Raw genomic sequence first — 12,433 nt, 5'->3', positions numbered from 1 at the left:
CATGTCGCTTAAAATGGGGGCTACGGACAACCATATACACATATCGTTCTTTTAAGAAACAAGCATGTAATCCCGCAAAATGTAGGCCCTCTTCAGGCAAATTTATAGAAGTTCTAAAGATTCTTTGACGGAAATACCACTTTTGGTATAAAACAGAACACTGCCGAAGAATTATATGTAATATTCAACCCCAAAAAGCAAGTGATAGAGCGGTAATAGTAAATTATATAAGAAATGATAAGTCAGTCAGAAAGCTTGAGAAAAAAATGAGAACAGAAAAAGAAAGAAACGGAGCGATAATGTAAAATATATAACTGCAGAAAACGGCAGAAATACACCGAGACAAAAAAAAACAGAAAACATAGCTACGTATAGCATGTATATTTTGTATAGCATGTATAGAAGTATAATTTTTTATTAAGGTTACTTCCTTTGCTTAAGGCTGTATTGTGGGACGGCTCCTAGCAAGGCGAAGCTTCATTTTATTGAATATTTTATTGTTAGGTTCTTTATTTCTTATGTATTGCAGCTCTGCAATACCAAAACGCAGGGTGTCAGTAACGAGGGATACAGCATGAGCCTCTCAGTCGTAAGCATCGTCGTTCTAAGGAGGACCTGTGCAGATCAGACGTGGGCAGCACCTCGGATACCGGCCAGTTCCTTCTTGAATTCGGCAGTGGGGTGGCTTCGGTAGGGGTGTTTGGCAGCTGGTAGTGAGATATTAGACAGGAAATCACAGCTGAAAATTACAACAGAATACGAATATGCAAAAAATGTTCTGGTAACCCTTGTACTTTTTAACATTTCACGCTGCTGTTCAGCTGCTGTCTTTAGTGAGGGTAATAGAGGAGTCTTTTGTGTCACCACATTTTTGTAATGCTACAAAATGTGCGCGGTAATGCAGCGGTATATCTGTTGTACAAACTAGTTTTTTTTTCTTTTTCTTTCTCTAAACATTTTCTATAGAATCATTGCTTCTGTTGCGAAAAATTTCTCACGAAAGCCTTCACTTTTTTTGTGACAGCAAAATATATTTGTTGCGCAACAGAGAAATTCTCACGGAATAACCATCTCGCAGTAACTATATAGAACAAAAGCAATTTACGCCATCACTACGGTAAGCACAAGTTGCGTAATCGTTTTTAAGTGGAAACGTTACATAGCCCGAGTTTCATAGGTGAACAAACAAGTATTACTGGGGCACTCTTTCAAGTAAGACAAAAACAAAAAAGACAGAAAAGGGCACCTCGTAATCCATCATTTATTTTCAGCACATCGCAAAAATGTCCATTTTTAGAGATGATCACACTGAGGGGTTGCACCATGTGCACACTATCTCACAGAACTCACAATGCTATATCAAAAAAGGCATGTTTGATTTCTTCGTCTTAGGAATGAGTAAAAGATGAAAGTAAAACGTTTTCTTACAGACGTAGCCTAATGTTTCCTGTATACGATATGAGAGAGCATGCGCAAGGCCTATTACTGATTGACAGTTATATCACCACTGAGCGGGTGGTGCACCCATGTTGACGCATAGTCATACGTCACCATCCAAAAGACAAATGACCACCGTTAATGCTTGAACTAACGCTTGTGGCCATAAGTGATCGTGTTCGCAGTAGTAGTTAACTTTGAGAGCGGAACTGGAAGAAGCTATGTGTCAGCCAGGAGAAAGTGACTGATTGGACGCTGAACTTGGACTAAGGTCGCCTACTCACGGCATGTTGGACTTATTGAAGTCCCCTGCCCAACCAGAAAGAAACGCAATGGGCGTCGTGTGTTTTCTTTGGTTGGCGGCGATGAATCGCAACACAACGTTCACGCCAGGTGAAGCCGGCGGGCATCATAGAGCTATTTTTAATATGAATGGATGCTATGACAAATGCCGACGCTTGCGGTAGAGTTGCTACTTGGGAGTATGTTGTGGCGCTGACAAAATTGCACTGCTATTGGAAATGCACGGAATGTAATGGACGCTAAGGAAACGATGCATTAAAGGAACTAATTACGGATTTCATGGTCACGAGGCATTACTTCACTTTAAAAAAGAAGGAAATGGGAAGAGAGCGGTAGATGTAAAAGGTGTATTTTTAATGTCTACAATGTATGCGATCTTGACACAGTGCACACCATGACCAGCATCGAGATCTGTTGTTGCAAACCCAGAGGTCATTGGTTCGACTCCCGTAGACAGAAGTTTGTCTTCTGATCATGCGTATATTTTCGACGTTATTTACGTGACTGAAATTTGTCCAGCACGTGGACCATGGCATAGAACACTTTCGTGGTAAAAATCTCTATCTATAACCCCATTGTGCCCGTAACAACGAGAATGATTCGTTTGAACTTTATATTCACGACAAGAAATTGTATCAACAGGTATACGTACGCTTCCCGTTGAAGGAATCCGTGCGTGGAGTTGAAGGATGAGCAGTGCACTCGTACGCAGGGATTACTGTAGCGGAAGTCCTTGTCTCTCTCTATTACTTTGTCTTCTCTTATGATGCAGCCCCCTGTTGGCCGAAAAAAAGAAACCATGGTGTCCACGTTGATTGGTTTTCATCACCTCGAATTTTCTTAAGGGAAGCGATCACTGAGGCACCCACCGAAAAAAGAACACTTAATTGCCATAATAACGCAATGATAAAGATGGCTATAAAACAGCCACAGAACATTGTGACACTGCTGTAAAGCACGACACGAGACAGCATATAGCCAGTTTGTGCCCTAATATCATTATAATGCATTTTGGTTCTGTACTACCAAGCATGAAGATGACGCCAGCAAGCATAGTGATTTCTCTTATCCAATAGGCAGAGATAAAGGAATAATTCAAGAGACAAAGCTAGGGAGGTCTGCCAGAATTACAAAATACTATTTTCTACACTACATTTCAATAAGAATCCTAGTACCCTACTGGCATCGAAAACTCGGTTTCATTGCAGCAAGCTTCTCTTTGAAAAAAAAAAAAGCTGCTAGATTATTCAACGCCGGGAACGGTTCCTTTTTAGCGCCAGGTTTTGCTGATGCGCAATTTTTTTTTTTTGCGCAAAAGTTGACACGCAATATTTGACGACGCTCAAGGGCTTCAAAGTCTGACGAAGGCAATGCAGACTAAAAGGACGAATTTCCTTTTAGTCTCGAATCGACTCGGATCGACTCGGATCGATCTTACTGGCCCAAATATATGCCAAGTAAATTTTTTTATTCTTCACTTTCCTAAAGTCTCACATCTATGTAACCCTTTCAATATTTATGTATGGTTCATGTGATTTCAGTGCACAAGACAGGAATTACACCTTTATACAGCCATCCTGCATACTTTCTAACTATTCTGTTGGCACTCTTTAGCTAACACAGGCCGTTACGCCTCTAATCACCCTATAACACTAGCATTAAATATTTTAGTGCTTTTTGCAGATTTTCTTTCAATTTACCAAGGTTGCGCATTCATGTATGAGAGATATTCGAAACTTTTATCGCATGGTCATCCGTTCATCAATGTTATGAAGTCATGAAATGAGTGACACATTTTTGTTTCACCGAACATCACCCTGTTGTTTTTGTTTGAGCAAAATTTATTCCTGCTTATTTATATATTTGTTTATTTATTTATTGTTCCCTCAAGGCCTGAGGGCATTACAGAGGGGAGTGGTAAACAAGAAAATGTACAAAAGTAGAATTTTATTGTAATACAACAAAAGTAATACAGTAGTGCAACAAAACAACCAACAAGTAATGGCAGTACAAACAGTGTAGCTAGGAAATTCTTAGCTAGTACTAACATAAATAAACAAGGTAAGATGACTTAATCCTGCGTTACATTGTTGATTGATTGATTGATATGTGGGGTTTAACGTCCCAAATCCAACATATGATTAAGAGAGACGACGTAGTGGAGGGCTCCGGAAATTTTGACCACCTGGATTTCTTTAAAGTGCACCCAAATCTGAGCACAAGGGCCTACAACATTTCCGCCTCGATCGGAAATTCAGCCGCTGCAGCCGGGATTAAATCCCGTGACCTGCTGGTCAGCAGCCGAGTACCTTAACCACTAGACTCCCATGGCGGGGCTGCATTATCATGTTAGCTAATTTTTGTTATGAACAACTGATCAGCTAAAACAATAAAAAACACGTTATTTTCCAAGGTAAAAGGGTAAGCTAGAGGCCTGCGAAAAAGTTGGTTACCAGTAATGACGACTACGTCATTGAAAAAGTGGTTTCATTGTCGAGATTTTCTGAAAGAAAAAGAATGTCCTATTGTGTTTGTATTTCCTGTTTGAAATCTGACTTTGCAGTGATAGTCGATACGGTGAGATAAGTAATGTGGCGGTGAAATGAAGTCATTTCGAAGAGATGGGTGATGGTATCAGTTATGAAACAATGTTAAGCGAGCTATTTTTCTCCGTGGTGGTAGGGAAGGAAGCCGTAGGTTAGCTTTCATTTAAGATATACTGGAAGTGCGGTTACAAATAAATTGAATTGAATTTTTGTGAACGAGCTCTGGAGAAAAGAATAGGTTTTCGTTATGTGGGTCCCACACTGCTGCAGCAGACGCGAATTTGGGGCGCACTAATGACTGATAAAGTACTGATTTTAAGGATGATGGGGGCGTTGTAATAGTTATAAGTAACCAGACATGCATTTAGTTTTAGTTATTATGTGCTCAGTGTGAACAGACAAGTGACACTTAATGAACTCCCAAGTAATTTTTGAACTCACAAGTAGACTGGAATTGGGGGCGGTGGAACTTCTATGAACACGGAAAATTTTGCATTGCTTAATATTTATTTCCATTTCCCGGGTCTTACAACTATCACTCATGTTTAAATTTGATTGAAAAGCATTATGATCACCTGTACTGGTTATTTCATGGTAAATTACGCAATCGACCGCAAACAAGTCAGCGGGTGTAGTAAACGTGGATAGTAGACCATCAACAGAGATTAGAAAAAGAACAGGTCTTAGTGCTGATTCCTGAGGCATGCCGGAACGAACCTCAGTTTTATATGAGTCGTGATTATTAGCAGCGATGAACTGATAGTGGTTACCAAGAAAGTATTTAATCTATTTTATTTTGTTACTACCGAGTTTTTAAAGAGTTAGTTTGGAAGAAGTAGTTGATTGCAAACATTCTCAAATGCTTTACTAAAATTTAAAAAAACACACACTCAGCAGATGAGCCACGATCTAAAATACGGTGTTGTCCGTGAGTGAATGATATTAGTTGCGTTTCACATAAGAATGTTTTGAGGAAACCATGCTGATCTGTCGTGAAAAATTAGTTAGGCTCGAGAAAGCTAACCAGATTAGTAAAAATACGTGTTCTGAATGTTTGAAACAGGTTCTGGTGAGAGACATCCGCCGGTAATTCACCGGGGAGCTTTTGCTGCTGGACTTAAGTAGCGGAAGCACATTCCCAATTTTACATGGCGAAGGAAGAGTCGATGTGTTTATGAATTGCTGGATTATTTCGGCCAATATGATAGAGCTGAAGATGCTAGTGCTTTTCTTTCAAATTTGCTGTTCATGCAATCAAAACCTGGAGCTCAATGTAATTGTAGTTTATCAATGACTTCAGGAATGCCAGATGAATGAACTGTTAAAGGATACATGAAAAGATAGTCGCATGATTTAGTGTCTGGTGGGTGAATCTTGCTTGAAACTAAAGAAATTGTTTGAAAATGTGTAACTTAAAGGGGTCACGCAAACGTCACTTGGTACTAAATCACCGTCTGCGTCTTTTTCGAAGAAAGAGCTTGATTTATTTGCGGAGATTAACGTCCCAAAATCATCATATCATTGTAAGAGACGCCGTAGTGGAGGGCTCCGGAAATTTCGACCCCCTGGCGTTCTTTAACGTGCACCCAAATCTGAGCACACGGGCCTACAACATTTTCGCCTGCATCGGAAATGCAGCCGCTGAAGCCGGGATTTGGTACCGCAAACTGCGGGTCAGCATTCGAATACCTTAGCCACTAGGCCACCGCGCTGGAGCCCGAAGATAGAGCTGTCGCTGGGGAAGGGAAAGGGGGGGGGAATGACCCATCAGAACTTACGAATGTCTGTTTTGATCATTTCGGGTAGTGTGTAGGTTTAAGTATTATTTTTATCTCTTTTTAGTGCACGTAAGTTCACATGATCAGCAATTTTATACAGTTCTCAACGTGCTGGATTCGAAGAATTGGCTAAGCGATAAAGCCGTTCCTTTTTTTGAGACAGGTGCTTAATGTATGATTTATACCACCGGGTATGTGTATTAGAAGTGATGACACGATTAGGAGTGTATTTTTTGTCATCACGTGTACCTTATTTCGAAAAATGTCCCAGTTACTTTCCACTGAACGAGTACAATATCTAATAAAAAAGTGTCGAGAATGAGCCCAATTCGAAGTTAACTGCCTCAAAATGAGCCTTATTAAAATCATGATTTGTTTTCTCTACATTCGTTCATTTAGGAGGGCTAGCGAAAATGTCACAAATTAATAGAGAATGAAGGTTAATTTTTGGTAGAAAAGTTATACGCGAAATTAGATCTGGACGATTAGTTAAAATGAAGTCATGTGTACTAGCAGTGTTCGAAGTGATTTGTGTCGGCTGGGTAACAATTCAGTAAAGTGAAAGCACGAAAAACAGTTCACAAAATTCTTTGGCACAGCTGAAAATGGTTTTATACCAGGAGGATTGATCTCTGTTTCAGATCACGTTGGGGAACAAACACTCAACTGAACGAGTTCTTGAGAGTGCAAAAGGAACAAAATAGCACGCTTTACTGCATGCGCGAATACTCTGAAAAAAAAACTTGACGTAGATACGGAAAGTTTTTCCCACGTTAATCCTGTTGCAGGCCACACTAGTTTCTGTTGTAAGACCAGCAAGACCAGCTTAGCTACAACGAATGTAAATACACATTCGTTGTAGCTAAGCTAAAATATTTGGTACTTACCATTTATCGCAAAAGGAACAAATATTGGTTTTTTCCATTCTTCTGAATTATCGATGAACTGAGCCAGAAGCAGTGACAGAATAGTTAGATGGCGAAACATGTCAAAAGGCCTGACTGCAAGCCACCTGCAACCGTGCAAGGCAATCTGCCTTGGTACCATAGACGGTCTACGCCTATCGCATCATATTTTTATAGTGCTTGATCGCCATTTTAGGCTGTTTTAATCTGTGTGGGTGAGGGAGGTGGTTTTTGTGCGCGAGAAATAGCAAGAACGTTTACATTAGCATATAGGCTTTTTCACGTGGCATACCATACCTGTCACAACATCCTTCACGCAGAGGATTACTTCATCAACTCACGCTATACAACCAACAAAAAAACAGCCAAGTCTATATATCCATATACAACAAAAAAACAGCCAAATACTCTGCAATCTTATAAATAACTCATGTTGTCAAATCGTTCTTCAAAAAGTTGCCATGAATTGCGAGCCTTTTAAGCACCTTAGCTTTCTATTTTCTATTGAATTGCTTGAACAGAAATTGAGACTTCGGCGTAAGCCGCTCTGAGTATGCTCTGAACACTTTTCACGCTGTCACATGCTCAAAAGCAATATAGGGCACTAAGAGGTACCGTGATCATGAGTAAACTCTTCTTTTCCTTCAGTCATGTCACACGAATTCTGTCCTGCAAGCATACTAGACATGGCTTTATCATTGCTGGACATAACTTTGTGTTGAATTGGTAACATTGTTCTATTTTAAAGCAACTAACTGAATGAGTATAGTTATAGCTGATTAGACAATATTTCAGAACACTTTGCTATCGAATAACTTCATTAAATTGATGAACGCTAGTAACCGAATGCGGTTTTATTTGAAGAAGCCCTGAAAAGTCGCTGTAGTAATCTTGCCATAGACACAAGTCTATTAGAAGGCGAATGTCAACACTAAATTATATTTGCATCGGACATTTGTGACACATACTACGGCACTCGAAGAAAACAAAGCTAAACAAGAACGCCACCATCCCCAAACGAACGTGATTCCTCAGGACAGGATAATAATAATAATAATAATAATAATAATAATAATAATAATAATAATAATAATAATAATAATAATAATAATAATAATAATAATATTAATAATAATAATAATAATAATAATATCATAATATTCGTGATTCCACGTCCAGAAACCACGATATGATTATGTGAGACCCTGTACTGGCGAGCTCTGAGAATTTCGACCATCTGGTATTCTCCAACGTGGGCTGACATCGGACAGCAAACGTGGGCCTCTACCATTTCGCCTCTATCAAAATGCGACCACCGTGGCAGAGACCGAACCCAGAACCTTGCTTTAGGTCAGCAGCCGACCCCAGTGGACTCGACAGATACCTGTCAAAGAATTTTAATAACCTACCGAATTCATTACACCAAATTATTTTTTTCTTCCGCTTCTTTCAAAGCGTGAACCTTGTTTACTCTCTTGGCGTATGTTTCAAACAAGCGATGTTGTGAGTCTCCACATGGCAGATTGTAAGCAGTAACTTGCAGGCATACGCGTTCGTCGTTTACTTCTCAACTGGTTTCATTGATTCCTACCTCCCAGAAAGCTTTCTGCCTCTAGCGTGCCTCTGTGAATGAAAACATTATAAGTTTTCTGCAGCACCCATGTCAACAGAATGAATATCTCCACCTGCAAACCTGTACCAATAGCATCTGGGGTTTTACACCCGAAAACCACGATATGAGAGTGAGAGACGCCGTAGTCGAGGGTTCCAGAAATTTCGACCATCTGAGGTTCTTCAACGTTAACTTACATCGCACAGTAAAACGGCAGCTAGGGTTTCGCCTCCATCAAAACGTGATTGGCACTGCCAGAATCGAGCTCGTTGCCTTCGGGGTCAGAAGCCGACCACTATAACTGCCTGCTATGCCACCGTGACGCACATCGGTCAAACAAGCGACGATGTCATGGGATGACGCTAGCGCATAACGTTATTTTACGCCGCAGTCACGTCGCTATGACGTCAATATGACGCCACAAGTATAACTACTTTCTTACTCCAGTAAGATGTTATAAAGTAGCGTCATAACATCTTGGCGAATGCTTGCTCCACTATTGTAAATATTGTGTTATTTAGTGTGTTTCATTTATGCTCACCCTGCTTGGATGTTTGTCCGCAGTATTCTATAAATAAATAAAAATAAATGGCTGTGGCCCGTCTTTATAATAAATGAGAAATCTAAAGCTTTCTGCACTAATAGAGCACTTTTACAGGCTAATGTGAACGTAACACGGCTTTCTTCTCTTGATTGCGCGGAGAAGTACTAACTTTTTTTGTTGCAGTAATTTGCAAAAGGAAATGAAAATGTGCTTTAGTTTGTTCTCGAAGGCACAAACAAATTAGGATTCAATTCATGACTGAGAGCGAAAGACAAATTTCAGGCGCTTGCAAATAGCAAAGCATCATGTGTGGTTCTCAACTTACACGCAAGAGACATAGACCGTGATCCCGTGCTAACCACAGCAGACATGCTTTGGCTAACGGAAACGTATAACACTGAAAGCAGAATAATCAAACCTTACAAAGTGGTGGTGTGTACTGAGAAAGCATTTCGTTGCCTTCGCGCCCGAATTGGGGAGGAGGAAGGGGGAGCGTATGAGAGCAGAATGAGAGGAGAATGCGCAAGTGCAGTGGGGGCGCAGACTCCACACACCGAGGGAAGGACAAAACCCCCGCCATAAGCTGCATCGCATCTGAAGGAAACACCGCGAACACTTTTGCTCGACGTCAGCGCGTGGCATGGAGACACGAGGTGGACATTTCACGCACCGTACTTTAATATCGTCCACACTTGCAACGCCTCGCTCTAACACAAAGGCGTAACAACTGTGGCCGTTGTTAGTCAACGCTTGTGTTTTGAGCTCCCTTTTTTGTGCTCTAGCGGGAAGCTGCAAGTATCGAGCTGCTGTTAGTTCTTTTCGCGAAAGTCCAATTTCATGCTAACACTTTTATTGCCTCGCCTTTGCTGCAGAACTGTAGCTTTTTTTTTCAGGTTTATGTTTTTCGGAGTGTAGGTAGCCATGTGTATATGCCATGCAGTGATTCTTTCGAGCACATTCTATGTCATTGCTCAGCATACCCGCCTGACCGACGTATTATGGAAGCCAAGCTCCGTCAGCTGGATTCACGGCCGCTTACGGAAGAGAAGATCCTGGGACCTTGGCCAACGGTCTCCCATACACGCAAAGCCAAGAAAGCCCTCTTGCACTTCTTAAGGACCAACAGACTCCATGACCGCTTGTAAAATAACAGTGTGACACCAGGCTGTGCATTCTCGAGCTGACTATTCATCTTTCTCCTTCTTACTCCTCTCCTTTTCTATCTCATTCCATTCTACTATTCTCCCTTTCCGCCACCCCAAGGGTAGGGTAGCCAACCGAGCCAAGCTTGGTTAACCTCCCTGCATTTCCTCTCTATTTTTATGTATCTCTCTCTCTCTTTCGTGAGGTGCAAGCGTTTTACTTGAATAATTAATCATTTATCAAATATAGTTAGCGTGATGTATTCCTATAAATTGTGTATTATTATGTTTTAATTACTAAATATATATTACTTAGTGGATTGTGCATTTTTTAACCATTGTTTTGGCGTCATACTTACGGTTCTCGGCTGCTGGCGTTATATACCCGGCGTTGCTCACAGGCATGGCGGTCGCATTTTGGCTAATGTGAAATTCAAATGGTACGGACATCTAAATGTAGGTGCACGTTAGAGAGCCCCAAATTGTTCCCGTGACCCAACCGTACGCCAGATAGCAAAAAGTCTACCTGGAGCACCTGCGCTGTTAAAATAGATTGTAAAGGGTTACCTCGGATACACAGTATATCTGGGAATAACTGGATTTACACGCCATCCTAGTGCCAGATTAAATATTGAAAATACTTCATTGAGTTCATTGAAGCATATTCAGAAGTTTCAATCTTCACAGCACGTAAGAGAGGTGGTCCAAACCACGCGTTGTACTAAGTGGCCTCTGAGATTCGCTTTGACAGCATGCGGAGCAGCTGACCCAAGCAATACTTTAGGGCTGAAGGCCATTGCGAGACGCCTGCCTATGTCAAGGATTATAATGTCCCCTAGAATTTTTGTTTTCTGGGAGTTTTTGAGGTAATGGGAACTGCCAGATGCAAGTAGACATCTCATTTTCGTCGCCATTTCCTTGCACACAACTCCTACTCCGTCTTGATAACGTATTGCCAGGTGAACTGAAGCAGGGACAAAGAAAGATGCACACAAGATCACTGCTAGCTTCGCTCCTCGCTAACCAATCAGCTGCTTGTACTGAACAATCGAGAGAGGATTACTGCATGCTTTCACTTTTGCTACGGAAAAAAAACTTTACTTTTTCATTTTGGTTCAGCATTTTTCCTTCAGAGATGCGCAGCGCCTATTTTGGTGATGTGCATAAGCCTCATATTGTGTTTTCATCAAAACTGAAGTGAGAAAATCCGCAACTACGAGGGCCGCACTGCGACGATACAAATACAGCACAAAAAAAACTTTGTTCCCTTTTCCCGCACACGCTAAGAAGAGTGCCTTCTTCAGTATCACATGCCGGTAACATTGAGAACATTTTACACAACTATCGAGTTTGAATCACGTGAATGTAAATTCATAAAACATGCGCTGTGCATGTTGTTAAACATATAGCAACTACTCAAACAAGACCACCTGTTTTCTTGTTATCATGTTATTTGCATTTTGTTCTGTTTTTATAAAATTGTCATCTATGTGAAAATGCTTACAGCACTTATGTGTATTTTTGCACTTATTCTACTGAGTAAGAGGGAACCGAACAAATAGGTTTTTATTTTAGTACATGCGTGTGCAGTGCTTTACGTGATATCTTCGCAAAACGTCTGCTGCACTTGAACGGATCTTTGGTCTCACAAGCTGTCTCCCACATATTTAGCCTAAGGGTCTACAAATGGACTTGTTCAAAATAAACTCAGCTTCAGCTGAACTAAAATTTTTCTGAGAAAGTAAATTGATGCATTATACATTCATTCAACTGATCCAGCGCACATCAAAAGAACTCTTTTTTCAATAATGGTGACTTTAGAACTTTGATATCATAGTTATGTCGATGTAAAAAAGAGATGTGCAAAAAATGGGTTTTTATTTAGAAAACAGCCGTTCTACGCGCACACTTCATTTGCAGCTGCGAGCTCGATCGCTTCTGCAATTCTCTTCAATGAAGCGAGACACGTTTCAGGCACAGCTAGGGAAGAAAAAAGTCGTGACGCATATTGAGCACGTTCACGATGCGTTCAGGAGCTTTCCAAGGAAAGCTGTAAACGGGTACAAATATTTCAATGGGCACCAATTTTACGGTTTTGTTAAGTCATTGAATTGTTTTAGCTAGCTTAGTTTCCCGTTATGAATGGAACGTAGGCACCAATTCGAT

General features: G+C 40.7%; 1 long non-coding RNA gene across 1 annotated transcript in view; it reads right to left on the bottom strand.

Moving 5' to 3' along the window:
• Nucleotides 1-366: 366 nt before the first annotated feature.
• LOC142768739 (uncharacterized) overlaps nt 367-12,433 on the bottom strand; it is a 111,724-nt gene continuing 99,657 nt past the window's right edge. Inside the window, exons 2-3 of the long non-coding RNA XR_012885421.1 lie at nt 2,393-2,516; nt 367-707 (exon numbers count right to left, since the gene is read on the bottom strand). This is a non-coding gene — a long non-coding RNA (uncharacterized LOC142768739). The remainder of the gene's footprint in view (nt 708-2,392; nt 2,517-12,433) is intronic.

Source organism: Rhipicephalus microplus, chromosome 8 (genome assembly GCF_043290135.1).
Source record: "Rhipicephalus microplus isolate Deutch F79 chromosome 8, USDA_Rmic, whole genome shotgun sequence".
Taxonomy (NCBI): Eukaryota; Metazoa; Arthropoda; class Arachnida; order Ixodida; family Ixodidae; genus Rhipicephalus; species Rhipicephalus microplus.
Note: the sequence above shows the minus strand (reverse complement) of the source record. Positions and strands in the feature narration are given on the sequence as shown.